This window comes from Sitodiplosis mosellana, unplaced genomic scaffold, assembly GCF_009176505.1.
Source record: "Sitodiplosis mosellana isolate CC-2019 unplaced genomic scaffold, AAFC_SMos_1.0 Smas_scaffold_6226, whole genome shotgun sequence".
In the NCBI taxonomy this organism is placed as follows: Eukaryota; Metazoa; Arthropoda; class Insecta; order Diptera; family Cecidomyiidae; genus Sitodiplosis; species Sitodiplosis mosellana.
The window spans coordinates 17,910,391-17,923,120 of record NW_022601467.1 but is presented as its reverse complement, the minus strand read 5'-3'; the positions used below and the strand labels follow the sequence as shown (position 1 = coordinate 17,923,120).

At 37.0% G+C, this 12,730-nt stretch overlaps 1 protein-coding gene across 2 annotated transcripts in view; it reads right to left on the bottom strand.

Annotated features, from left to right (window-relative positions):
• Window positions 1–12,340, bottom strand: part of LOC129579317 (poly(rC)-binding protein 3) — a 196,375-nt gene extending 184,035 nt beyond the window's left edge. The window contains exons 1-2 of one of the 2 annotated variants that reach the window (XM_055469295.1): window positions 11,660–12,340; window positions 9,287–10,223 (exon numbers count right to left, since the gene is read on the bottom strand). The gene's annotated coding sequence lies outside the window, so the exon portion shown is untranslated. The remainder of the gene's footprint in view (window positions 1–9,286; window positions 10,224–11,659) is intronic. The other variant, XM_055469294.1, reaches the window with a different exon arrangement.
• Window positions 12,341–12,730: the final 390 nt, after the last annotated feature.

The window sequence follows — 12,730 nt, the reverse complement described above, 5'->3', positions numbered from 1 at the left end:
TTACACTGCGGGTGCACTGTTTCCCTTGGCTTTTGTTCACAAATAAATACATTTGTAATTCATACATTTTATGAACTGAGGAACACCACTACCATCACCGTCGGTCAGCAGCAGCAGCAGCAACAGCAGCACAAAAAATTATTTAATTAAACGTTTTGGAATTTGTTGTTGGTTGCGAAAAGTGGCTGGAAACCGATAGCTAACAATAGGTCATTTACACGCACTGCGTTGGCTTCGCGCCCAAAATACCGAACCCGTGTATCTACACACATCGAAGCGATTGAAGCGTTTCGCACACACGCACGCACACAGATTATCAATTTGAGTGCAGGAAAAGCCGTGAAAAATTGCCGTGAATGTGAACAAATGGTGTACGGTTTTTGTGCAGCCCCCCCAAGAGATCTAAATCTCGCAATTCAATTCAATTCAGGCGAACAACATGTTTGGACCGAATCATCACGTCCACTGCTGATGCTCGTCGTCGCCGTCGTCGCCGTCGTCGCCGTCGTCGTCATCGCTACTGAACAAAGCCGAAAAAAACGTAAGAACTCCATTACAATAGCCTAAATACTTAATGTCTTATGAACATCATTTATGCATGCCTATAATTTTGCTGAGCGATTTTTCTTCGGCTCACTACTTTGCCGTTCATTATGTGTTTTGTGGTTTTGCGCGAGCACCAGACACATACGCGCGCGCATGTATCGTTTGGTTTGAATTTTTTTTCTTTCTGCCCATTTCTTTTGAGGTTCGTTTGATACTTATGTTCGGTATTTTATGAGTCATAATTTTGTTGTTGAACGCACATAATGTTCGAAGCTATTATTTTATCGTTATTCCTTCGTCATATGTTTTTTTTTCCTTCTTCCTTGGCTGTTTTTGTTGTGTGAGTGCGTTGCTTTTGATACTTGTTCCGTCATGTTATGTATCGAATGTAGTGGAATTAAAACGCAGTTTGAATCGTAATCCTCTTTAGAGCTCTGCTGTTCGTGTCAATGTGTATACGTATACGTATACTGTTTTTGCGAACGTTTCAGCAGTGTGCGTGTAACGATTTTGTGCATTAAATATACTCATGTGCGTAGACACACACACACACACACACACACAAAGGGAGAGGGAGATGGAAAATGGAATAAAAAAAAACGAAAGACCTTTGTTCCTTGCTGTTCAACAAACTTTGGAAAAGAGTTCCTTTATTCCGTTGAATGCATTTGAATGTGATGAAACTCTTTGTATCACATGCCAAAAACAGTCAAAAACAGTATTTTTTTCCCTTCGTTGACGATTGTGTTCATTTTCATTTTGGCTTGAGTTGCACAATGGTCAAGTTAATTTAGCAAATTAAATAAATGACAAGAAAACTCCAAAGGATTCCAATTCGCATTCAGCAAAATGAATCCTCCCGAATGTTGGCGAGTTTTTTTCCAATGAAATCCGATTAAATGGATATGTTTCTTGTATTGAATAGAAGAGAGATTCTTGTGCTGCTATTTTTGGTAAAACTGGTTGCACGCGATTGCCCATTTCTATCGAAAAACCATTCTGTTTTCCTGCGCCACGCCGGTGTTGGCCAACCATGTCGTAATCATCAACATCATCATCATCGAAAAATGGAAAGAGTCTCAGTCGTCATAAGAAAGAGAAAAAAAGACCGCAGAGCTTCGCTTCGCTCTGCGTTCTTGAAATTTGATTTATCAATTCTATTTTGTTGTTGCCACAACAAGCTAGTTTTTTGCGCACTACATGAAATGTATCTAATCTAAGTTGTCTTGAATTTTGATTGTGATTGAAATAGAATTCAATTTTATTTTCAAACTTGTCAAAATTGGTCGTAAAATCCTAAATGGACAATTTTCATTGTGAATTTTCTGACGAGGAAATAATTCCTGAGGTTATTATTCGAAACTCATTGAAAGAATTAGTTATAAGCTATGCGAGAAACAAATAAAATGTATGATAAAATATAGATTGAAAAAAAATAAATAAATTGTATGTCAATCTTTTATTTATATATGAAGTGTTATATATTAAATCTTCATTAGTGCCCCTGTTTTAAATCAAATAAAAAATATGAGCATATAATTCAAATTCACCAACATTTATTTGAGTAGTCAAAAAGTATTAATAAAAAAAAGAAGCAGATTAGTAGCTCTACAGTGCTAAAAACACACACACGCACACCGAACTTAAGCCCAATTTTGGTAAGAAGATCGCAAAATGTCATGTTCCATCAGCGAACAACAGCAATATGAGCCAGTCAGCCAGCCAACAGCAACAACAAATAACAATCCCTTTTTCCGTTGAATTATACCAACCTAAAAAATGGCATAGAAAAACACAAATGAAATCTACAAATGAGCTAGCATTTGAACCCAATTAAATAAATCTTGTAACGTCGTTTAAGGCGGACGACTTACGTCGAAATCGAAATGAAACAAACAGAAAAATGACTAAATAAATACAAGCCAAATGTCTGAGGTGACTGAGTGAGCGAGCAAGCGAGCAAGCGAGACAGCGCGCGGCATGGTCACATTACTTTTTGCATTATTTATATTCGATAAATCTTTGTAATCGTGATACAAATAAGATAAATGATCGAAATTCGAGATAATTATAATAACAGCCGGTTTCATCATTCAGCACATAATTATAAATAAGCATTTGGCAGTAACGCGCGTGCGACAATCTCCTGAACAGTGCTATTTTGTGTTTTGTTCTTTCTACTAAAAATATAAATCACATGCACAAGTACTCGTCGGCACGGTTCTCCTCGAGTGCAGCATGCATTCATTTTGTGTGTATGTGTGCGCGTGACCGGGCGGGCGGGTGCACGATTGAATTGGTGTGAGCGCGTGCGATGTATATATATGTACATGTCGCAGCAAATGCATTCGTATGTAATCCGAAATCGATACACAATTTCTGTTTGCATCAAATAAGTAAGTTTCAGTCGTTTGGCTCGAATATTTTATTATAGCCATTATAATAATTATTATTGCCCGACGTACTCATACACTCTATTCATCTCTTGGTGCATTTTTAATTGTGACCATTTTTTTTTCTTTGACTTTGTACGTGCTCATTTTTAATTGTTTGATACCATTGCCACTTTGGCGACTTTCATTTCGATTTCGGTTTGAGTGTTTAATTGTTGCTCGTTTTTCACTTCTTTTTTTCCTCTATGTTCTTGCCTCCCCAGCTCTCCGCCCGCCGCTTAGCCCATGCTGATGCCGTATATGTGCGTGTGCCAATGTATGAGTGAAAGCGTGAGCACGGATCATCATTTGGCGTAGTTTTGTGGCGTTCGTTTGGCTTCGCTTCTACCATTTGACTGATCGTTTTCTTCTACTTTTATTTCACTATAAATATTTTGCAACAAGATTCCTTCAGTTTACTTAACGACCATACACGCTTTTTTCTCTCCTTCTCTCTCCTTCTCTCTCCTTCTCTCTCTTTCTATCTCTCTCTCTCTCTCTCTCTCTCTTCAGCTCAGCCGATAGAACTTACTCTTAAACGGCTCTTCACCTCTTCCGCTCTTCTAAAATTTCCCGGTGTAAATGCATTTGAAATTTGCATCTGAACAAACTGACATGTCATTTGAAGTGATTATTTTTAGCGTTCAACTGCACATCGAACAAGAATCGTTGTCGTCGATGTTACAAACAACGATTTTGATATTTGCAAATCCAAACAAACAACAACAACATTTTTGATTAGGATCAAACCGAAGACTCTCTACCGTCGGACAACAAATCAGTTTTTCCCAATCATTTTTTAATTGTTCCGAATGAATTTGCTATATACATTAATAAACGATAATGTTACGAGAGTGATGAGCTCAAGTCTGGAAATTTGAGTTCAATGCTAGAGTCAAATATGGCTGGCTTTGCAGGCAGACAGGAAAAAAATGGCTAAAACTTAATGAAGCAGTCTCGAATAAAAGGAATTTGAAGAAGAATAAGCAAATAGAAGAAGAACAAACAAGCATAAGAAATGTAACACTTAGTGGCGAGTTCAATTGAATGGGAATGAACAAATTTAAAATATAAAAGTAAATTTAGAAAACAAAGGCAACTGTGTGTACGAAAAAAAATGAAACGAAAAACAAACAAATTTAAACTAAAATAAAGAAGAAGATGAGGATGACGAGGAAGAAAAAAGAAATCACGATGTCGTTCGGCTTCAGGAATACTTGAATTTATGCATACGCCGATGCGTTTGCTCTCGGCGACGCACATGCAAATATACATCGAGGTGGAGAGGCCGACAGAGGGGAAGAGAGAGGGAGCGTGTTGCGCGCAGAAATTATAGCGAAGAATGTGCATAACTTTAATTAATTTCATGACATCGTTTTGTGTTTTCATTTCATTTTATTTGTTCATTTGTTATCTTTTCTGCCGCTTGCTTGTTTTTGTTTTTGAAGTTGTTGCTATTTTTTGCCATCGCGCGAACCAGACTGTACAACAACACATCGGCATGCCATCATATACTCATGCATTGCACAGAAGAAGTGAAATAAAAAAGATGTTTTGAGCGAACAAATCTAAAAATTTCTAAATAGATCAAATCCACAAGTACGGCCAAAGGGCCGCGGCCAACAAATATGGCAGCCTCATTAAATTTTCAAAGTATTCCAGTTATTTTTCCGAAATGCAACAAAGTGCTCTCATGATTACATAGCGGCCTGTCATCGTTTCGAGAGACTAAAGCAAGAGATTGAGTGAGAGAGATAGTGAATTCGTAACTATCATTATTATTGGTTTAAGAGCATTACTCAAGAGCTAATCCAATCAAGTTCACACAACGAGTTGAGGAGAAGGGGGGCTATGGGAGCTATGGTTGTTTTGCTTCTTTTTCCACTCAACAAAATAAATGCTCAAAACTCGATTCATGGCTTCACAATGGCACTAGTATTTTTGCTACAGGTCGTCAACAATTACGTGTTTATGGTGGCTTATCGTTCAGTAGAAATGTTCTCAATAGCCCGTTGTTGCTGTTGCTGTTGATGCCGGAATTTCTTATGTACACAATGCCCACAATGCAAATGGTGATGCTTTTATGGTCTTCGAAAGTGTTCCGAGCGTCGGAAAATGGTGTCGACAATCTCGGCACACAATGGCCCGAAACGAAATGTGGAATATTCTCGCATCTTGGATTTGGTCGTTGTTTTTCCTTCGTTCCTTTGATTTTTTGGCTTCGAAAGGCGTAAAATGTTAGACATAGCTCACGCGGGCGATACATTACTAAAAATACGCAGATAATTTACGAAATTTAATTCGCATCCAATATTCCTGTTGTCTTTGTGTCTCACATATATGAAAAATACACTTATTTCGAAGATCGTTTGCATTTACACCGTGTGCGTGTGCGTGTGTGTGTGTGCTTCGTTCTTTTTCTGTTTTATTCTGTCTCGCTAGCTTATTTTTTTTAACTGTTTCGTTGGCTGCTGCGTTTTTTTTTCTACTTCGTGTTGTTGCGTTTTGTTCACTTTTTTCGCTCCTCTCGATTTGTCGTCTTCTTCAGCGACATTTTCAATTTAAAACGTTGAAAATCAACAAAAATGCTATTTAAAATGTCTAAAACTTATTTATGGCTCATGTACGATCTATCTGTCGTCTTATAGCCTGTGCCCAAGTATTATTGTATGCATCGACTAAATTTAACAAATTTCTTTTTCTCTCTAACCCATTCTCTCGCAAAACTCTGCCTTTGCAGCTTTTTTTACTTTCATTGCGTTCAGCTTCGCTTATACTACTACTTTTTTCGTTGTTGTTTGCGTTGTTGTTATTGTTTTTGTCCGCTCTTTTTTCCCTTGCTGCGTTGTGCACCAAAATTAGCTTCAGACACATGAGAAATTTAAATCAACAATATGATGTACATGCGAATTGTGTGCAATGTTAAATATTGTTTGTAGTTAGCGCTATACTTGAGCCGAATTGGTCGGCTCTCTCGCACATTCATTGAACTCTTGCAAAATAAATCCAACTACATGCGTCATCTAAATCTCACATGCATCGACCTTTTTTCTATCTCAGGCTCCATCTCGCTCTCGCTCTCTCTTTTGTTCTCGCTTGTTATTTAAAAAACAAAAAAGCTAAAGTAGTGCAAGTGTTCTGATTCCATTTTTAAATCAATTATATTTTGTGCTTCCGCACATGACACACAGAACTATAGCAAAAATGTTATTATGATGATGTTAGCAAATGATAATCGTCATTTCATGTGAAATTGAGGTGATTTTGAGGCGAGAACAGAGAACCAAAAAACATAACACCAATTTTAACCGGAGCACTTAAAATCCATCTAATATGTGCTTGTGGCCAAAACATGAATATTCAAATAACATTACACAGCATCGCATCACAAAAAGTACGAAAATGCTATTAATGATTTCATATCCGAATCGATTTAGTGCAATTTAATATTTTGCATTGTGTCTCGCCTCGTCTCTCTCTCTCTCTCTCCCTCTCTCTCTCTCTCTCCCTTTCTCTCTCTCTCTCTCTCTCTCTCTCAGCAAATGATATGAATTGGCAAAGTCATCGCTAGCTTATGACGTCTATGATTCAAATAAGAATTTTCAATTGCATCAAGTTGTCAATTACAGCATGAGCTCGATAGTTGCAACCCTTTTCGTGCAAATGAGTGCCGACTTAAGTATAATATCAGGCAACTGAGCCGGAATATTGTGCATTAGATTGCGATAATCTTGATGGTTTTAGATTATAAATACGGTGCTGATGAATCGACTATGGCTAAAACTAGGGGGAAAATCATTTTTTTCATCTTTCATATCCGCACGCATCAAGTAATAACTTAGAAATTCAATGGTATGCATGTAAATCCGAAATATCCATGTATATTCAACAATATTCATCGTGAACGACGAATGAATATTACTGAATATACATAGATATGTCAAATTTACGTGTACACGAATGAAAAATAAAATTAATAGTGAATCAATCCTTCAACCGTAAATTTGATTGATTTTGGTAGATAACGGTGAATATTGGAACATTTTTTGTCATTACAGTCGAATGAATATTATTAAATATACATAGATATTTGAGATTGACGTGCATACCAGTAAATTTGTGCAGATTGTATCGTCAAAAAATGTTCCAATATTCATCGTTATCCACCAAAAACCTTCAAAAGTGGTTCAAATTTTCGGTTGAAGGTTTGATTCACTATTATTTTTATTTTTTCAGAGTTATTTGCGTTCTGCAAAATCGCGTGAAGCCCCTAGGGCTAAAAAGATAGAAAGGGGCGTCAAATCCATCATTCATTCCACAAATGGAATGAATAATAATCTGGCAATATTTCGCATTAACGGCGACAACAACAACAACATCACCAGTCAGACAAAGCGGAAGAGTAAGCTATTATAACAATTTCAATTATTATGTGTATCGTGCGCACGATGGTGTGAAAAATATATCACCAAAAATGAGTGGAAGACGTGTGCAATGAATTCTCAAACTTTGAATCAACAAATTTAATTTGAATAATTGTATTTATTCTACGTTGCTCGCCAAGAGATGTGATATACATAACGGCAAATCTCTCGACGCTCGGCATGGATTCAAGTGCACAAAATATCGATGTTACTAATTGCCGAATAATAGTAATTTACACGATATATACATATGTTGGGCTGGAGGAGAAATCAAAGCACAGAAATCGACGGCTTATCGAAACTAATGTGCATTGTAATGAGATTACATTAAAATGATAAAAGGAATATGAGTGTGCTAATGATAGTTGGTACACATGATACGCACCGATATCCTCCCCAACCAAACCGCTGAACTGAACAAATGAAACGGTTCGTTAGACAGACTCCTTCCGCGGATCAAATTCGCACCTTTGTTATCTGCATTTATCACCGAACTTTTCGGAGCTGAGGATTTAATCGTGCGCTCGGCTGTGAAAGCAACAAGTTTATATCCAGATAGACTTAGTCGTAAATAATAAGCATGATTAATTGGATTGGATGTAGCTTCAAGCTGTGGCACCGACGGCGTTTCTCTCTATATATTTTATTGGCAAGCTTATAATTTTTTCTCAAAAATTCAAATCATTCCCTTTCTGTGGAAAGTGTTTTTGTGGATTTTAATAGATAAACGCCATTGACACGAAGTAATCGAATAGCCAAAACTTTCCAAAAGAGAGAGGAGAAGTAAAAAGTCAGTTCAAATTGAATGAAATTGAATGGAATTTTCTGCGCAAAGAATGATAATGATCGTTCGATGGCTTGGCACCACACACTACGCCGCACAGATTGATTTCAATGAATTTTAAATCTTATTAGTGAAGCCCCACCGATGATGAACTCTCTTTTGTTTGCTCGATTATTATAGACATAAAATCTATTTGAAACCGCGCACAAACGTCGAATCATCCGAAGCAATCATATTACAAAATGGATTTTCTATGGTTTCACTCATTCGCCGCAAACTATTTTCGACCGATACTTTTGTTTGTTCCTCATTCGATTTATTTATGCATTGGAAATGGTGTCCATTCCCGTTTCCAAGTAAACTGAAATGTTTGCTCTTTTTCCATGGTGTTTCTTTTCCCTTCGATGTGTTGTGTTGCGTTTTTTCTTTGTTCAGTTCGGTTTTGCCTTCTTTTCTAATAAATCCAATTAGTGGGACGGCACACACGGTGTGGGAAAGAGAGAGGTGTACGTTATGTCTACGGTCTGCTCCATCAGTTGTTGAAGAACTTTTATGGATTTTAATTGTAGCATTAAAATAAGGCACCTTACCGCCACTTTAATGTTTCATTCTCTCCATTTTTTTTTTGGGCCAACATTCGTCACTCCTTCTTTTCTCGCCCAGTTTCATGCAACGGAATAGATATGATGGCTTTTCAAAGCACACCAAACCGAACAAAAAAAATAATATAGATAATTGGCATAGTTGATTTGATTCAAAGAATTTTTTTTAATATGCTAACGAATCTGAATTGCCCAAGTAAAACGAGAAGAAAAAAAATCTGCGAAAACTTTTCTACGCCAACTTTGAAACGGAGAGTGAATACTCTCGCCTTCAGTTACTTTTTTTTTCTACGAATTTTGCTAACGAAAATCAGTCGATGTCTGACTTTCGACGCCAGCGAGAAAAAACAATTAATAAAGTTTTGATCATATTTGTTTTCTCGGTGTCTTTGTTTTTGTGTTCAACGTTTTTTTGGGGTGTTCGCTTTGGCCTATGATTCCATGAAATACGTTTGACAAGGGCCAAAATTATTTAAAATACAATTGAATGTTACTTACACGTCTGCTTTCTCTGCTTGACTCTATTTATTCCCTCCCGAATGTTTGGCTTGCGATTTAATAGTTGGACTCAGTATCGGCGGTAGCGATAGCGGCAGCGGCAACAATGATGATGGCGACTGCAACGACGACGACAGTAATGGTGGTAATGACAATGATGATGGTCGTGGCGGTGGTGGCGGTGATTGTGAGTTGTTGAGTACAATGAAAAGATTTCACTCTGAAAAAGATGAAATTGTAGCAGCGAAACTTCGTTCCAGCAGTGGAAAATCCGTTGACAATGAATTTCAATTAATTCACACTTTTTTTGCTATCAGTTTTTATCGCACTTAAACACTCCACACTAAACGTTCATAAAAAGAAAGGATCACACCGCTTTTTCTCTCTCTTTCTATATATCTCCCTCGATTCAATCCGGACTCTCTCGTTGTCTTTTTTTTCAATTATTTTTATTATAAATTCTCGCTCTCGCTCTCTGCTATTCGTTTTGTGTGTATGAGTGTTTCGTTTGTCTGTACTTCGTCTCTACTCTGAAGGTGTCTGTCGCTTTTGAGCTGTGATACGCTCGATTCGTATTGTTGTTATTATATGTGTGAACGGATATGCATGAAGGAGTAAAAGACACTTTTTGATCAGTTCTTTGTTTTCCTTTCTTAATGATGCTCCGTTTTTCCTAGCTTTGCTTTTCTGTATGTATGTGTGTATGTCTGTGTGTGTGTGTGTGTGTGTGTGTGTAAGAGAGTGAGTCGGATGGTTTTTTTTTTAAATATATCTCGTGTTATGCTTTTTATTTTGCTCTCCCGTTTTGCTCTTTTTCCGCTATTCCGTCTTTATTTTCGCTAGCTTCAATGCGCGCGTGCTCTATCTATTGGAACGCACGGTATAATTTTCCTCTTTGGCTGTGGATCAATTGACTGACTTATTGAGAAAACTCGCGCTGTATAAAAACAATTTGCACAAACTTTAGAATTTTTAAGCAGATAAGAAAAGGGAATATATATTTAAATCGTTATGTGAATATTCTGTTCGGCAGTCAATGTTTGACTTTTTCGTCGTACGGTTTTGAAGGTGTACACAAGCGCTCGCGCGCGCACGAACGAGCGAGCAAGCGAGTGCAACCAAACCGCCGTTTATTGAAGAGCTATCGATCGAATAAATTATTTCTTCGCGTTTTACGTTTTATTTGTTTCTCTTGTTTTTTTAATTTTATTCTGAAGTTCAACCGTATCTGTGTTTTTGATGTTTTCCTTTTACTTTCGTAGTCTTCGTCGACTTATTTACTCTTTAGTTTATTAAAACTCAAGTAAGAGTTGAGCGTGAAAGAGTGTTGGATAAGAAGAGATTGCGAGAGAAAAAAGAAAGAGGAAGACTCAGGGGGAGAGTGAGAATGAGTGAACAAAAAAGAATGAAAAAGAGACGTGGCAGGTAAACTATTTGACGTATTATTTCGCTTTCTTTCGTTACTCGCTATCCTTTTGGCTTTTAGCTTCCGATATGCATTTCTTTGCTTTTGAGAAAGAATCATTTGGCCGCCGTTGCTATGTCTTCCCTACGTCGTATTCATTCGTTTTACTTTGTTGTACTTCGTATCTTTTTTTTTCTTCTGCTACGTTTATTTTCACGTGCTGATTTGATAATTTTTTTTACTATGTTCGCCGAATGATTTATTTTACTATTTGTAAATTCTGATTTTATTTTGTTACATTTATCCCTTTTTACATCAATAAAGTGTTGACTTTATTTATTGCATTGCTATTTAGTTTTTATTATGGTTTTTTATGCATGGCCATTTTGACGGGTTTTATTATTGAGTTTTGTCTCTGTTCCGCTTTCGTTCTTCTGTTGCTCTCTCTATATCGCTCACTCTTTCGCGCTCGATGTCTCTGTGTGTCGACTTTTGCCGCTCGATGATGAGCAGCCGTACACTATGTGATGGCAGCCAGAGGCTGGCTTCATGGATTTTAAGTGATTTGCTATTTTTACGATTTTTTACTGTTAGTCGGCCTCTCTGTTGTGTGTTTTTAGTATTTATAGCTCATCGTAAATGAAACGATGTTGAACTGTGTGTGTGTGTATAACTGTCGTAGTTATTGCGAATAATTGGTGGTTCATACACATGTACTTATGAGAGTTGGGTGTGCAATGCATCCAATAAATTTCCGAAATTAATGAATATTTTCCTTTTTAATTATTATAAATTTTTCGAAATGATTTATGATGATTATTTGAATGTTGTGATTCAATATTTTGTTTTCATGCGGCTTTTTTTGTTGTTATTATTTGTAAAGTCCTTGCCGAACCCGAAAAAAAACCAACCAGGCGAATAAATGAAAAACGTAGATCAATGAGTAGTAAATTAAATGCGATCGTTACCGTTAGTGTGTGTTGTTGGAAAATATGGCTTGTTGTACGATTTTATGTTGCCGGACGATGGTAACGATTCTTAAATATTGATTATTTTTTATTAATCTCGTTAATGTTGTTGTTGGCAAATAAACAAATGAAGTGTTGGATGTTTTACGGCAGCAGAAAAAAGAAATCAACGGTTTTTATTGAAAAATTGGCAAAAATATGCCGGCGAATTTTTAGGCTACGATTGCCACAGTCAAAAACAGTACGGTAAGTGACAACTTTCTGATTGAATGATACTCGCTCGGGCTTTGGCCGATTTGATTTCCTTGTACCTTTATCTAATGCAACCGTTGTTGGTGTTGTTAATACAATCGAATTGTATTGTTTTTTTTTGGATTCGCTGGGTTCTTTGGACCACAGCAAACAGTTATAATGCTGCTGTTGCTGCTGATGATGATAATGATGATACCAATAAATGATAAATATTTTTTTTTTGTATTCCGTTTGTTTTGTTGTTTTGAAATATTTATTTTCAGGACACGCGGACAAATTTTTTTCAAGGATTTTTATTAATAATGTGTGTATGTGGATAAATGTGTGTGGCGGAACAAGAGAATAAATGCCTGAGAAGCGTTAACACGCCCGTACACTATCAGATTGCACAGAAGACTAAACTCTTTTTGGCAAAACGGCAACGGCTATGCCAAAACACAGTCAGCACACCGTACACACTCATATTATATATCGTTTGTTTTCGTTCGCTGCTCTAGCTCGAAAAGTGGATGATTGTGTGGTGGTGAAGTTGCCTCCGTCGTTGCTCTGTTTTCAACGATACACTTTTTCCAGTGTTCGTACACCGAATGCATGCACTCGGCTCGAGAACTGGATGTGGCATGACCATCGTACATTCATCGCTTTTACTTTTTCCAGATATTTGCTACCCTATTGCACAGATAATGGCAACGGAATCGATATGATGATCAAGTGTCTTCATTAAAATCATATCAAAACTCATTTACATTCCACATATTCGCTTCTAAATCATATTCCCATGTTTGCACCGACCTCAAATGTTTCGTTTCGAAATCCAAA